Source organism: Podarcis tiliguerta (genome assembly GCF_965153285.1).
Source record: "Podarcis tiliguerta genome assembly, chromosome: 1".
NCBI lineage: Eukaryota > Metazoa > Chordata > Lepidosauria > Squamata > Lacertidae > Podarcis > Podarcis tiliguerta.
The window spans coordinates 73,260,460-73,277,721 of record NC_139534.1 but is presented as its reverse complement, the minus strand read 5'-3'; the positions used below and the strand labels follow the sequence as shown (position 1 = coordinate 73,277,721).

The 17,262-nt window shown below is 43.3% G+C and overlaps 1 long non-coding RNA gene across 1 annotated transcript in view; it reads left to right on the top strand.

The window, feature by feature from the left end:
- LOC310682362 overlaps nt 1-17,262 on the top strand; it is a 599,763-nt gene that overhangs the window by 20,147 nt on the left and 562,354 nt on the right. The gene's annotated exons all lie outside the window — the stretch shown is intronic.

Below are 17,262 nucleotides of genomic sequence, written 5' to 3'. Positions count from 1 at the left end.
AGTATAGCTATGGCCATAAGCTCCCGCCCATCTCTCTCCAGGCAGAAAAAAACTCAAAAAATTGCATGTGTGTCTTACCAGAGCTACTGGTTCCTAGCCCTAGTTGTGTGGATTTCCTCCTCTGTCTCCTACTGGCAACAGTGGGATTGTGTTCACAGCATTTCACAGAGCCCCATGTCCTTCACAAACTGTCATAGATTCTAAGACACCGAACCCCTGAGTCTTATACTGAACGGCAGCCCCCACAGACCAATTTGTAACACCCAAATCGTCAAACCTATGAAGAACATGGTCAACCATTTCCTCCAGCACACAAATCCCATAACATTCAGGATCAGTCCTCGCAGCCTTGCTCAGGACCATGGGTAGACAAACTAAGGCCCAGGGGCCGGATCCGGCCCAATCGCCTTCTACATCCAGCCTACAGACGGTGTGGGAAGCAGCGTGTTTTTACATGAATAGAATGTGTCCTTTGATTTAAAATGCATCTCTGGGTTATTTCTGGGGCATAAGAATTTGTTCATTCCCCTCCCCCCAAAAAATATAGTCTGGCCCACCACATGGTCTGAGGGACAGTGGACCGGCCCCCTGCTGAAAAAAGTTTGCTGACCCCTGCTCAGGACACTCTGCAAAACTCTGAACAGACTAACTTGTCTCTACCAGCCTAACAGCCTGAAATTTCTCCATTGATGGACAAATGGGAAATACCACCCCACTGCCTTTGTCATTTACCTAGCTAAGACTGTTTAGAGCAGTTTTTTTAGTTCTGAAAAAGACAGAGACACCACAAGATCAGTGCCGATCTGTCCCAAAAGTTTCCCGGCCATCTCATTCCCAAAAATGCTCACATGAGCTGGAAACCAACGAAACCAAAGCAAAAGACCCATTAGCTGCAATTCATTATTCAAATGCCAAGATTTATTCACCAGATTACAATTACATCTCAGACATCCACTCTGAATAGTCAGCAAACCTGACAGAGAATCTGAGAACATAACTGCCCTGACAGGACTCACATCCCTAACCCATCTCCAATGCCAGCAAGAAGAGCAGTCATTATTGAAACTCAGTTTTGGGCCCTAAAGACTGGAAGACTAAAGGCTGCACCCACCTAACCACCCTGTGGTTCCCGGGATCCATCTTTATAAATGGCACACCATTAATTCACTCCCACCTGTTGTCATGATGGCAACTTTAACACAGATATAACCTATGTGAGTCTAGCTGGAAGCCTATGCATCTGTTCTGAGCATGCTTACAGCGGTTTCCTTGAAGGCCATACCTACAACAACTCAAAGCACATTATTTGTAGATAGTCAAGAGAAGGGCATTGTTGCTAGTTTGAGCAGTTTGTTTTTTATTAATATTTGTTAAGGGAGCAGAGGCACCAAGTTCTGCACAGCACTGGGGGGACTTGTTGCATGCACTTGACGTCACACATGTGACACACAAGTGTGGTGCCATGTGCATCAGAAGGAGGCCTTGAGGCCCAGGGATCAACTCTGCCATTGGAGGGAGGCCCAGTGGGGCCCAGCTCCTCAAGATTGGGGGGCTCAGCCCCATCCCCACATACTTCGGGGTGGGGTACTGAGCTGTCCTCAGCTCCATAGAGTTGGTGCATATGTAAGAGAGAATCTATTCAGTTGCATTTATTTTTGTGAGTTAGGAAGAGTAAGTTAGAAAGCACACTTCATAATATTTGAACCTTGAGGGACTCTGTTCTCTATATTCTGTCATCCAGAGAACTGTACATTTATTCTTATTCTATGCTTCCTGATACTTAACCAGTTCCTGAACCTCAAGAGGACCTCTCCTCTTGTTCCATGACTGCTAACCTTAGTCAGGATTCTTTGGTGAAGTGCTTTATCTGTTTTTTGAAAGGCCAAATGCACTATGTCAACTGTATAATGTTGACATTCTCAAGTAACTCCAATAGGTTAGTTGTATTGAGCAATCAGAAATGCTTGCTCTGATGGAACAACCTTTTTGCTAGTGCTATTCAGAGTTCATGGACATTGTTGTTGCAGTTCATCGACATGACTAAGTTCATCAATTTCAATAGATCTACTCTAGGGTTGCCATATTCTGAAGAGCAAAAAAGAGGACACATTTGCCAACTTCTACTTTTAAGTATGGGTCGCTATGATGACTCTACCCATGAAAAAGAGGATCTGTCTGAGTAGGGCTTAGTAGCATACAACCCTATGGGCAGGACTCAGCTAATGATTCCTGTCACTAGAAAGCCATGCAAAGACTTCCACTTGTGCAATGGGACTTTACCCTCTTTCATAACTCTGTATGCCCCCATGCCCCTTAAAAATGACTTTTGGGTGCAGTCAGGAAATATTATTATTCATCCAAAGATTACAGGATGGTTTACAACATAAAAACACAAAATGCATGAATTAAAATTTAAAAAAAACTAATCCCCCCCCCCAAAAAAAATTAAAAGGCCATAGGTTGTTTAATCAGCCAAAGGCCTAGTTCAAGAGGAAACCTCCCAGCCTGTGGGGAGGAGAGGGGGCCTATTCCATCTGGCAAGCTGAAATTCTTGTGCTGACAGCACTATTGACAAAGCATGAAACTGAATTCCTTCCTGTGATGTTAAACTAAGATTTTATTCAATCATTTGTACAATGGAGTTGGGTGTCCAATTAAGGCATGGTTTGCAGGACTAGATTTTACTGCTATAATGTGGAATTATATCAGTACACAGTACAGCAACTGTGCTGGCCACTGAAGACAGTGAATGATTGATTGTTTTTTGTTTCTTTTAGTACTGTGCTAAAGTCCTTCAGTTTCTCCAGATTTCTATTCACCTGCAGATAGGGATGTTGAAGTATTCTGCTGAACTGAAGTGGAAGTATTCACTCATTGTCAGAACCAGATTAACTTCATTCAAATGCAAGCAGCAATTGTTGACACTGAATTTCAAAGCCGCAAATATGATTGTTTTGTGAATGCTCCTGCAATGAATCTAGTGAAACTTTAAGTCTGAGTAATCATGCATAGGATCATCCTTTACATCTCATCCATATTATTGGGTTTTGCCTCTGTTCCCTTAAAGCAGTAGTGATTTTGCTTTCCAGGTCTCTCACTGTTTCTTAAAGCAACAGCTCCTATCATCTGTAGTTTTTCCTTACCCCATTTCTAAATTTGTGATGCCTTCTGGGGCTCTTCTGCTCAGTGCCACTATGCTAGAGTGTGCATGCAATTCTTGCATGTAATTGTGTCTTCATATAGTCTGCTGCTGCTGTGTGCTAGGACCTATGGAGAGCAGTAGTTTACCCCATGAGCTGCTGCTCTGCCTGTGTGTCTTGGGGAGGACCGCTCCCCTTTGAAGCCCATTTTCCATCTTGGGCCTGGGGGCGGACCCGATACTCACCACCGTAGCCTATAAGGCTCCAAGGAGACCTTGGGTGTGTGGGGTGGGATGTATGTTTAGTAGGGTATGGGAATTTGTTTAATTATGGTGTGTTTGTAACTTTTACTGTTTTTGGTTTTTATTGTTTTATTGTTTTGTTTTGTTTTGTTTTGTTTGTTTTTTGTATAGGTTTTAATTTGATTTTAAGGGGAGGGGTCAGAGCTGCCTAGGAATGGGTCCTAGCCAACAAAATGGCTGGGGCAGGTTCCACGGGGGGGGGGGGGAGAGATGCACTAGGATAACCCATCTCAGTGATCACGGGTAGGAGGAGGAGTTACGCTAAGACCAGACCACATCATTACCAAGGAGGCAGGCTTAGTCATTGTTTGAGGATTATCCCTGCCTCCTGGTCTGGTCTTGACCGGACGGATACTGGAATCAGCAAGGGATACTCACACGACCTGAAGGTGCTGCTGTGCAGTGCCAGGTCAATGATCCATAAGACCATTGCCATCCATGACTTGATCATGGATGGAGGACTTGACCTGGCATGTGTAACAGAGACTTGGTTGGATGAAGCAGATGGGCCTGTCTTTGCTGCTGCTTGTCTACCAGGTTTCTCTTACACACAGCAACCCAGGCCTTGTGGGCGGGGGGGGGAGGGGGTTTGCAGTGATTTTTAGGAAGTCATTAGTTTGCACCAGGCATCCTACTGGGAAGACCCAGTTCTCTGAGTGCATGTTCTGGAAGCTGGGCAATAGGGGCAGTACCGGATTCCTTTTGGTGTACCGACCTCCCCGCTGCACCAAGGATTCCCTGCCCGAGCTGCTTCAGGTCGTGGCGGATGTTCTCCTGGAGACACCTAGTTTGGTATTCCTAGGGGACTTTAACATCCACGCCGACACGACCTTACAAGGGGTCACTTAGGACTTCATGGAAAGCATGGCCGCCATGGGTCTGTCCCTCAATAAGTCTGGCCCAGCTCATAGCCACGGACTTGCATTAGACCTGGTGTTTGCCTCTATGGATGTTGGTGATCTGACACTAAGTAAAAGTGAAACTAAAGAAGTGCCATGGTCAGATCACTTCCTGGTGCAACTGGATTTCTCCGCGACCCTTCCCCTCTGCAGGGAGGTGGGACCGATTCAGATGGTCCGCCCCACCACTTAATGGATCCAAATGGTTTCCAGAGAGTGTTAGGGGATGTTTTATCCCATGTTGATGGCCTTTCAGCTGATTCCCTGGTGGCCCGCTGGAATTTGGAGTTTGGCTCCAAAGCTCCCTCTCTGATTGCATGGAGCCCGGACAGCCCTGGGTTTTTCCACAGATCTGAGGGCAATGAAACAATCACTAAGACGGCTAGAGCACCGGTGGCAGATAACTCATTCTGAATCTGACCAGACACGAGTTAGAGCTCAATGTTGAACCTACCAAGTAGCGATAGCGACAAAAAAGAAGACCTTCTTCACCGCCTCTATTGCATCTGCGGAAAACAGCAGCAGGAGACTCTTTCAGGTGGTTCGCAATTTAGCGGAACCACCTGCTCCATCAGGGCCCAGTACAGGTCACATGATCTCCTGCAATGATTTTGCAAAGTTTTTTGCAAATAAAGTTGCTCAGATTCGGGAAGAGGTAGAGCAGGGCCACCGTGGGAGCAGGGCCAGGGCAGGAGAGTACTAGAGTCCTGTCTAATCAAGTTGTGTGGGATCAATTCCAATCTGTTACCTCCAAGGATGTAGACAGGCTGTTTGGACGAGTGAAACCAACCACCTGTTTCCTTGATCCTTGCCCATCCTGGCTTATAAAAGCTAGTTGGGAAGGGCTGGGCGATGAGCTTCATGGGGTGGTGAATGCTTCTCTCTGTGAGGGAGCCTTCCCAGACCCGCTGAAAGAGGCGGTTATCAAACCGCTTCTTAAAAAACCATCTTTAGATGCGGCCAATATGGCCAACTATCGGCCAGTCTCAAATCTTCCATTCTTGGGCAAGATGATTGAGTGAGTGGTTGCTGAACAACTCCAGGCATGCCTGGAAGAAGCGGACCATTTGGATCCATTCCAGTCAGGATTCAGGCCTCATCATGGGACTGAAACTGCCTTGGTCACACTGGTTGATGATCTCCTGTGGGCTAGGGACAAAGGTGAGAGCTGTTTCCTAGTTCTGTTGGATCTCTCAGCAGCATTTGATACGATTGACCATAACATCCTTCTGGACCGTCTAGACGGGCTAGGAGATGGGGGCACTGTCATACAGTGGTTCCGCTCCTTCCTCCTGGGCCATGTTCAAAAAGTGGTGGGGGGGATGAGTGTTCAGACCCCTGGGTCTCACTTGTGATGTGCCTCAGGGTTCTGTCCTCTCCCTCATGCTTTTCAACATCTACATGCAGCCGCCAGATGTTTACTCCAGTGAGTAAGCCAATGACAAAATTGTCCCTGCTCTAACATGTATCTGCTGATTTCTTTAGGTCCATATGGGTTGGCAAGTGTAGTTTTGTTTTAGTCCTGCATATTGGGGAGGTGGGAGCAATATTATGAACCTAAAATCTTGAAATAAGATCTAAACAAAACCAAAAAAAACAAGTAGAAAGACTTTTCATTGTCATATTTCAAACTTCCACAAGAGGGTAGGATATACAAGCAATTTATCTGACGAGCTAAAGGAAAAAACGAGAAGCCACTAGATTTAATGCAGAAAGTAAGCTGTAAAGGGTATGTTTTCTTTTAAAACTGAGAATAAGTAATAGTGCATATTGTCATTGACCACAAATGGCAGGACAAAATATTTTAATTAATAAATTATTTGATGATAGTTAAGAGACATCAGTGGGAATGAGGGTTCAGAATGAAAAGAATGAATAAATGAAAAAAGGATAAATTGTTATGATCATTCTATGCTATGCAGGGTTTTTTTTAATTATCATCCAGTAAACTTCCACTGGATGGCAATGAAAAATGCTGCAAAGAATTCTCACAAGTAAAGATGATGGGCAGTTCAATTTTCATACCGTTTGAACATATATAAGCCAAGTGGACCAGGGCATTTTAGGTGCGCTGCTCTAAGTGGTTTGTGGATTTCAGCCTGAAGCTTCCTGTGGCTGGATGGTTAGGAAGCATCAAATAATTTAATGACATCTGCAGTTGTGCATGCTAATTAAGAATGTCATTCGGTTTCTAACTGCAGGGTATTATTTAAAAACAGCCACACAGACAGGCAATATTTTACCATCCATGTATCATAGTGCAATTGGGACATAGTTTAATATTTTCTGAAGAATCAGCTCCTGACAACAGCATTTGCACCTCTTAATTCTTTATCCATCTGTGCAAATTTTTAATTTAGATGTATTTATTATACACTGTCTCTGGGAAATTACACCCAGCTTAATATTGATGTCCCTTTCCTTGATCAGACATAGCTTATTGGCTGGCTGCTTATTGGAATTAAGCAACATCACACCAAATTAAGGACCAGTGATCTAAACTCTTGGAATTGAAGCCCACATCTTCATATGCTTTCGAGGTGTGTGTGTATGTGTGTGTGTGTGTGTGTGTGTGTGTGTGTGTGTGTGTGTTTCGAGGTGTGTGTGTGTGTGCTTTCTGAAAACCTGAACTGGAACACTGGAACATTTTGTTGCAGATGCCACTTGTAATTACATATCTATGTTGATTGGATTCTTATAATACCAATGAGTGCACCCCAGAGACAATTAAGTATGCGTCACAATAATTAAAATGAAGGGAGCCTTAGGCTACAATCCTATGCACATTACTTGAGAATGGGAACGCTTGAGAAATTTCATATTTGCAAATTCTGATGCAAGCTGGCTTGCTGCACCTCCTAGGCTAAAATGCAGGTCAGAATGCAACCATCCATCTGATGTTGCACTTTTCAGAATCTTGCAATGCATTTCTCACCTCAAATAAATATCAAAATGTGTTTTAAAATTTTAGATTTTAGAAAATGCTTTTAGAAATGCATATTTTTGGGGGGAGAGTTCAAAATTGCAATTTAAAATATCTTTAGATGCACATCTTCTTAACACAATTTGTAGAATAACATGGAATGCATTTATTTACCTATGTGATTTTGATAAGTAGTTCCCCATATCCAGTTTTTACCTCTGTGGTTCATGTCATGAAGTAGAGGTAGTTCTCTCTGTATTTTCAGTTGGGATGTTCCCCTGCCTGTTCCTGGAAGTTTTCATTCTCTTTTGAGGCAGACAAATTGAGTGCTACAGTACTTGCGTGATGTTTGTTAGAGTAGTAACTTCAATATATGTGTGGGGCTCACTTCTGATTTTTGGAGCAATTGTGGATATCCACAGCTTAACAAATAGAAGCATCTCTGGTTCTTTGCCTTCTCTTTAGCAACCTTATATAGAAAACACTTGTGTCTTTCTTTCAACCAATCAAAACAGTATCACAAAGTTTCTGTTTCCCAAGCAAATGATTTTTGCTACCTGCTTCCTGAGAATGTCAGCACTTCCGGTTTCTGTTCTTGGCCCACACCTGTATTTCTAGGGTTTCCAACCTTTTTATCATTTGCAGAGGCAACTTCATTAGATCAGAAGAAGCAGTGCTCACCTGAGCTGTCTGCTGGAGCAGGAAGGTTCTCTGACAGAAAAATGTGGAGTCTGAGTCTGGCAGCCACTTTCAATAGGAGTGGTCTCAGAGATCACTCCAAGCCTCTTGTTGACTAGCTATGTGTGTGATTGTGTACATTAAAATAAATATATTTAAGATTCTGAGTGGTAGTTATAGAGTAGGCATACTTTAGTGCTACAGTGGTACCTCAGGTTAAGAACTTAATTCGTTCTGGGGGGTCCATACTTAACCTGAAACTGTTCTTAAGCTGAAGCACCACTTTAGCTAATAGGGCCTCCTGCTGCAGCCGTGCAACCACCACCCGATTTCTGTTCTCATCCTGAAGCAAAGTTCTTAACCTGAGGTACTATTTCTGGGTTAGAGGAGTCTGTAACCTGAAGCGTATGTAACCTGAAGCGTCTGTAACCCGAGGTACCACTGTAACCCGAGGTACCATATGTAACCCGGGGTACCACTGTACACAGAAAACTTTATCATAAAGAATGGGGCCCAGGGCAGAAAAACAGTGCACAGTTATAGATCAGGCTTTCAGTCCTGGAATTTAATATTTTAATGGGAAACCTGCTACAACCACTGACATATTGACTCGTTGGCCCAACACTGGTAACAACATAATGCTCCCAGGGCATTGTTGGATGTTATGCTCAAACAATGAAAGCAGAAGTGGTGCTTTTGACAGTGTTGCTACCTTTCCACAAAAATTCTCATGGCAGCTTAGAATAAAATCCAGAAATAGCTGTTGATGTTCAGATCAGTAACTCTATCACTAAACATTTCCCAACATCCACACATTAATATAGATTCTCCCAGAATGGGTTCTGGCCACCCCGCCATCTTGCCTCCCCTCTCCCGCCCCCTAAGCAGCAGCGACTCTGCTGCCAGGAGGTCAGGTAAGTACTGCTGTCCATTCTGCCATCTGCTACTGATTAAAAGGAATCGTTGTTGTTGTTTAGTCGTTTAGTCATGTCCGTTTAGTCGAGCACGCCAGGCACTCCTGTCTTCCACTGCCTCCCGCAGTTTGGTCAGACTCATGTTTGTAGCTTTGAGAACACTGTCCAACCATCTCATCCTCTGTTGTCCCCTTCTCCTTGTGCCCTCCATCTTTCCCAACATCAGGGTCTTTTCCAGGGAGTCTTCTCTTCTCAGGAGGTGGCCAAAGTATTGGAGCCTCAGCTTCACGATCTGTCCTTCCAGTGAGCACTCAGGGCTGATTTCCTTAAGAATGGATAGGTTTGATCTTCTTGCAGTCCATGGGACTCTCAAGAGACTCCTCCAGTACCATTAATGATAACCAAAACACTTTCCACACTCCAAAGCATTCATATGATTTATCTCCTGTGGATGTTTGGTGAAGAGTTCCCCACATACTGAACATTTATGGAGTTTCTCTCCTGCGTGAATTCTCTGGTGGGTCACAAACAGTGATCTATAAAGAAAATACTTCCTGCTGTGGAAACTGCAGGAAGTATTTCTTTATGTAATAATAAAGGGTTTTTCCCTTGTGCAGAGACTCTCGTGTTTTGCAAAGACTGGGCCATCTGAAAAACGTTTCCTATGTGCTATATGGAGAAGGAAGTCCTCACATTTTATATCCCTACCCAATAAACTTCACATGCATTTGGTACAAATCCATTTTATCCAAAGGGAGATTCCACTCATATATTTTCTCTGCTGCTTATAGCGCCTTAGTGGCTAGTGTTATATATTTAGATCCTTATTCATTTCTTATGATCAAAGCATAGATATTGGGCATGCTGCTGCAATTCCCCATTCACAGAATATCTGGATAATGGTTTTGGCATTCCCATAATGAAACAAGCTTTTTAAAGTTGATGATGAGTAGCTCCACAATTCAATATATGAAGCACCCCAAATTTATATCTGCTTTCATTATTTCATTTCCCCACTTTCAAAACACTTATTCTGTAGTTTTGTTAGTCATTGTTGGATGACTAACTCCAATGACTAAGAGAAGTTAGATTAGGCTAAAAATAATAAAATACAACAGCCGATACTTGAGCTGTAATTAACTTGAAGACAGGTTTTCCTTCTCTTTGCTTTGTTGTGGCCTATAATTTTCTTATACTTACTAAATTCTGACTGTTCTATTTGCTTCAGAGTGTTTTCTCTTCTAGAAATGACCTTACATCTGAGGACGTTCCCTGTGGAATCGAAGCCTTCTCCCAAAACTTTCATGCTTAATCTTGAACACCAAGCACAAAGCAGTAACACAATATAAATTGACAAAGAAAATTAAAAAGAAAAGCATAACTGACAGCAGTACCTGAAAATGTATTGTAGCCAATGTTAGTAAGACCTATTTAAATTAATGGACATGTCTAATTTAGGTCCTTTAGTTTCAGTGGGTCTATTCTGAGTAGCTCTCACTTGGACAAAATTCCTGGAATTGGAGCCAGACTTACAGTGCAGTCCTATCCATTTCTACACATGAAGAAGTTCTACTGAATTCAGTGGGATAGGATCCCTCATAAAGAGGATTACAATTATAACTTCAGTTATGCTTAGTGTAGCCCCACTGAAAGCAGTGAGAACCATTGATTTCAGTGAGCCTACTCCAAGGTTCCATATGCCCTGTACATTCAAAGCAGTATCATGCTACTTTAAGCAGTCATGGCTTCCCCCCAAAGAATCCTGGGAACTGTAGTTTGTTTAGGAAGACAAATGTTGTTGGAAGAACCTTATTCCCTCCGATAGCTACAATTCCCATAGTTCCCTGGGAAGAGGGATTGACTGTTAAACCACTCTGGAAATTGTAGCTTTGTGCATGGAATAGAGTTCTCCTAACAACTCTCAACACTCTTAACAAATTACAGGATTGTTTTTGAGGGCAGGAGGGTGGATGGACCATGAATGCTTAAATGAATGCTCGAGAGCCAGTGTGGTGTAGTGGTTAAGAGCGTAGTCTCGTAATCTGGGGAACTGAGTTCGCGTCTCCGCTCCTCCACATGCAGCTGCTGGGTGACCTTGGGCTAGTCACACTTCTTTGAAGTCTCTCAGCCCCACTCACCTCACAGAGTGTTTAGAGGATAGCTCTTTGCTCTTTCCAGACACAGCAGCCTTTACCGACCTAGTGACCTCCAGATGTTTTCCACCACAACTCCCATCAGCCCCAGCAAGTGCAGCCATGCTGGCTGAGGCAGATGGGGGTTGCAGTTAGAAACAACCGGAAGTCACCGGGTTGGTGATGGATGACATACAGAACGTCACTTCTGCTGCTGAGTACCAGGCTCCTGTTTTGTGCTGCAACTCCAAAATATGTTGTTGCAGCATCTGCAGCTGCTAGGAGGTTCTGTGAAAGTATAGGTTGCATATCTCCGTTTGATCACTTGCATATTATAAATATAGCAAAGCAATAAAAGCCAAGGTGTTCCTTAATTTCTGGTCTGTGACTGTAACTAATCAATTCAAGGTGTTCCTTTTTAGGGGTTGACCAACTGTTTGTTCCCAAGTGAAATGCAAGGTCCTGAAGCTAGGGGCTGCAAGAGAGAAGAAAATGTTCTGTCTGTGTCAGGTAAAATGTAGCTCCGCAAAGCAAATCAGACTCCACAATAGGCTTCAGTGGCTACTGCGTTATTTCGAGAACCAGTAGCAATTGGCTAGTTTAGAAAGAAAGAAGTCAGAGGGAATCAGATCATACCCTATAATTAATGTAATTGAGACTGTAACACAGCAGGGGATTGATTGGCGGTTGATTCCAAGAAGTCTAGTGATAAAAGAATTGATGCTGATGGATTGGATATTAAAGGGTTTAGGATGGAAAGCTAAAGCGGAGCTTTGGAGGAGAAAGCACTTTTTAAAGGTGAACTTTTGAAATATTGCACACAGAATAGCTGTAGGACTAGAAACTCTATGACAGATATCGCACCATCCGTGCCCCCAGCATCCCACACCGCACAAGGCAAAATGGAAGCGGCTGTTCCCGTGGCAACCAGAACTGATGGCTCCTGTGGGTCCGCCATGAAGTAATTGTTTTATCTCCTGGTGGCATGGAAACCAGTTCAGCGGATGTCAACCTATACACAGAAGTTGCTCTTTAGGGAGCAGTCTACTACAGTAACTTTTTATAGACCAAAGAACAGCACAGCCTCTGCCACCATGGCAAATCAGTTCTGTTCTCTTGGCTCTCCAACAGAAAAAAAATATATGCTTTTATTAAACCTGTCACTTTCTATCTTTTATTAAAGCCTCTGCTTTTTTGTAAAATGTTGAAAATCATTCAAAAAAATGTTTAGAAATGTATTTCTGTGCCCACTTTTCTGCTTTCAAAGAAGAAAAAAGTCACTCATCATTAAAGCACTTTCAAAAAATAATCTTTTGGATCAGGCTAGCTAAACTTTATTACACTCTGGTCAAGTTGAAAGCCTTTGAGAACAGAAGCATCTTCTGGAAATATCAGAATAGCATCAGGGAGAGGGACAGATCTGCTATGGCAAGGAGTTCTGCAACCTTGGTGCTCAGTGGAGAATTCCCGTTAATACATTTTGTTATTTTAGATGGCTTATGTATCTCCACTTGCAAAAGCTACAGATTTACAACAAGGCAAATATATATATATATATATATATATATATATATATATATATATATATATAATATTCATACAAAATAACAGAATCCTTAAAAAACTACAACACTGAATAACAATTACTACTGGCAGCAATAGCAATCAGGTTTCTCATCCTTCAAATGTAATCCAAAAAAGGCATGTATTAATCAACAGCCTGGAATTATAAAGAGATGGGACCAGTTCCACATATGAGGAGCCACCACTGAAACCACCGTTTCCCAGTCCCTCATGCCATGTACCTCATCAGGGCCAGATTTAGGTTTGATGAGGCCCTAAGTACTGAAGGTAATGGGGCCCTTTATATGTCCAGCTGTCCTTTGTCAACAACAAATTGTCGCTGTTTTTTTGTGTTGAATATATGCTACAGTGGTACCTCCGGTTACAAATGCTTCAGGTTACAGACTCCGCTAACCCAGAAATAATACCTCGGGTTAAGAACTTTGCTTCAGGATGAGAACAGAAATCACGTGGCGGCGGCGCAACAGCAGGAGGCCCCATTAGCTAAAGTGGTGCTTCAGGTTAAGAACGGACCTCTGGAATGAATTAAGTATGTAACCAGAGGTACCACTGTATATGATAATTTATGGACCTAATAGGTATCTAAAGCCATTTGCCATTTGCTGTACGTAGGCTTTATTTTATTTCTTTTTTATCTTATATTTTAGAAATGTACATCCAGGTTTTTTCCTCTTTAATTCTTTTGGGACCCCCAAGAGAGTGGGGCCCTAAGCTATAACTTGTTTAGCTTATACATAAATCCAGCACTGTACCTCAAACTGCACAAGAAGCAACATCTACTGATTGTAGGGCATAGGAAGGTCGATATAGAAGGAGACCCCACCTTCCCATAGCACTACTACCTTATCTGGATTTAGCTTCAACTTGTCTTGGGGGTTGAGGTAGACCAGAGAGGGCACAGCCAGTGCTAGACAAAACCTCACCACAAGTTGTTCCATGCATTACAATAGGTTCAACACACTCATACCAACCCAACAACTGAACATGCCTCAGATGGTGGTGGGACTTGCCTCAGTGGACTGTTTTGGGTCTCCCTCTTACAATGTTTTTCCTATAGCCTTTTTACATTTCCACAAACCAAAATTTCCCTAAACTGTGTCCCAAGTCTATTGGTGCTTGCCTCAAGCAGAGGCTTGACAACCATATGTCAGGAGTGCTCTGATGGTGTTTCCTGCTTGGCAGGGGGTTGGACTCGATGGCCCTTGTGGTCTCTTCCAACTCTATGATTCTATGATTCATATGTGTGTGGATGGTTGGGGGGGGTTTGGGGGGGGAGGAGCATTATCTAAATAATGCTTGACACTCAGAGAACTGAGTTTGATATTATGTATGAAACAATCGGTTTCACCGTATCTTAAAGAAAACGAAAAATTTCTGAGGATATTTGATGCATGTTTGTGTGCGTGTCAGGGGAATGGAAATAGAAAAGGCTAAGCAATGGGGTCAAAACCCACGGGATGTGTTCGTACTTGCTATAAAACCGTCGCCAAGAGCACAGGATGGAAATGGCTGGCTCCTGTTCTCACTTCTCCCGCAGTCTGTCAGAGCAGACGGAAGCCTCTCTGCTGACCTTCCAAAGCAAGAGCATGCCGACAGCTCGCAGACCGCACGAAAAAGCACTGATTCTTTTGTACTGCCTTTGGGCAATGGTCTGCCCAAGATCATGACAGAGGTGTTTGGGGAAGGTCACTGCACTCGCTGAATGCCAGAAAACATATGCATAGCAATGCTGCCTTTTGCTCTGAACAAGCACTACACCTCGGGAAGGACGTAAGCTGACCTTTAGAGCTGCGTTTTATTAAAGCCGCTGCTGTTAAAATTAAGTTCCCTTATTGCAGATAGGAGTCAGGCTGAAAGGATAGTCGTTTTCCTAAGGCATAAGCATGCATCACCATGCTGCATCCATGAATAAAATAACATCAGAAGAACTCTGCTGGGTGAGATCCCCAAACCCACCTAGTTCAGCATCCTGTTCTCCACAGTGGCCAACCAGATGCCTCTTAGGAAACCCACAAGCCTTGTTGTTGGCATTTGTCTGTCTCAAGAGACAATGGACTTCGAGGTGAAGTCAAACCGCAGGAGAATCACAGCGCCTCCTGTGGCTGCAGAGACTGGTAACTCATAACTGCTACATCTCCGGTTCAAAAGGAATTATTCAGAGCAGTATTTTGCACAACCTACTAAGGAAGACAATAGCACAATAAAATTCAAAATAGGACTCCTGACCATTAGGTCCAATCGTGACCGACTCTGGGATTGCACGCTCATCTCACTCTATAGGCCGAGGGAGACAGCTTCCGGGTCATGTGGCCAGCATGACTAAGCAGCGTCTGGCGAACCAGAGCAGCACACAGAAACACCGTTTACCTTCCCGCCGGAGTGGTACCAATTTATCTACTTGCACTTTGACGTGCTTTCGAACTGCTAGGTTGGCAGGAGCAGGGACTGAACAACGGGAGCTCACCCCGTCGCGGGGATTCAAACTGCCGACCTTCTGATCGGCAAGTCCTAGGCTCTGTGGTTTAACCCACAGCACCACCCGTGTCCCTCTAAAAATAGTAACAATTAATTGCTCATTTACTCAAAATCCAATTAAAACAGAATGGGACAAGGCACAGCATTCCTGCACACTCAGAATGTACCTAGATGAACCCTGTGTGATGTTGCAGATGGCTCTCAGATTGTGTGAGGAGCTGAAAACAAATGAAAAACCCGAGCTTCCACACTGCTTCTGAACTGCCCCAGGAATTGGTTCCCCCACCCCTTTGTGCCACACAAAGTAGATCCAACAGTCTAATAGATATGTTTATTTTGAAAAAGAGCATTTTTTTGTTGCTCAGTTGGTATTAGGGAATAAGTGGTTTGTGGTGTGCAGGCATCAACTTTTGCAAATCTTGAGTTTATCCCAAGTGAAGTGGCAATAATGTCGAACCAATTGCATTATCAAGAGCCAATTTATCTACTAGTGGAACTGTAAGTGTGCATGTCAGAAAAACAAGATAATAGCTTGCTCTTTTCTCTCTCTCTCTCTCTCTCTCTCTCTCTCTTTTTCTTTCTTTTTATTTTTATTTTTGGTATAAACTTTTTTCTTCTCTGTTTCCAGCATGGAGATTCCTGCCCTGCAGAGGGTTGAGCCCTCGGGGCCCCTTCCAACCCTACAATTCTATGAAGGAAACGGATAGATGAGTAAACTGGATCTTCACAAATTGTAGGCGAAAAAGGAAAGTATAAAGAAAGGAGATGTATGTCTCTTGTGATCCAATACTGTTTGTGTATTAATGCTGTTTTGCTAATCTGAAAAAGCAAATGAATAAATAAAAAATATTGCTACAAATAGAAAGAAGAAAATGAAGAGACTGGCCACTCTCTTCTTCTTTTCTTACTCTAGTGTGTGTGTGTACACACACACACACACCACACACATTCTCCTCTAAGCAATTTCACACCACCAGAAATATACTACCAATGCAAAGACGTGTCTAAGGCAGGGGTAGGAAACCTCAGACTCTTCCTAGTCTACACCAGCTCCCTGGGTCACACTCCCTCAGAGCCATTGCTTGACAAGAATGTGATAATGCTTCTTGCTTGCCTGGATGAAGGACAGACGGGAGCATGTGAGTAAATTAACTTTTGTGGCCCCTCCTACTTTTGCTTCTGGCCCCGCCCACACTGGGATAGAATGCAGACCTTGGGATGAAAAAGGTACCCAACCCTGGTTTAAGGCTTCTTAGTACCAGTTGGCTTTTTCAGCAGTAAGGAGATCTTCTCCACCTGTATTACATTGGTCCACCAAAAGTGGTGAGGAAGAGGCCATTCATTCTAGAAGGGGTGCCAGGAGACCTCCATGCAGCGACGAATATCTGTTGATGTCATTGGCTATGGAATGCAGCCTACAGACTTCCACATCTCCTGCTGATCCTATCCACCCTATCCCCTCAACTATAAATTAAAGGGGATGGAAATATGATTTATGTGTAAGCGGCCTACACAGAAACATGGATTATCCCAGTGAATATTGTTTCTGCCTGGATCTTTTCACATGCCCATAGCTGCAAGAAGGCATGAATAAGGCATGCATATTTTTTAACAGTGAAATATAAAGACATATTTAAGGGGTGACAATGTTAAATGGGGATTCCACCACAAATTCTCTCTTTGGAGATAAATAAATTTGACAGGCCTATCTAACTCGTGCCTCAAGAACGATGCACTGTCTGGAGTCACACATACGACCTTCCAACTGATGCTGGTACAAACCAGGGACTTTTAAACGTTTGGCACATAACTCCGTCAGAAATTGAGGTAGCAATTTGAGGCTCGCGTATTTGCACACGGCAAATAATAGCACACTCTATCATTTCAAATTAATGTCAACTGGCAAAATAATTTTTGTAGAGGTGAATCAAATTCACCTCTACAAAATCAATTTGGCTTAATCCAACTAGGACATATGCATACAGAAACAGACTCCTGTGCCAGTATACCTGGCGAGATGGGGAAGATGGACAGGCAACAAAGCCAGCGGACCTCAGGGGATACCTGCCAAAGTCTTCAAAGTGGGCAGAATTGAACTTACACGAGTTCACAAGCTCATCACAGAAATCTGGGGGAGAGAGGAGATCCCAGCAGACTTTAGGGATGCCAAAATTATCGATCTCTTTTTTTTAAAAAAAGGTGATGGAATGGATTG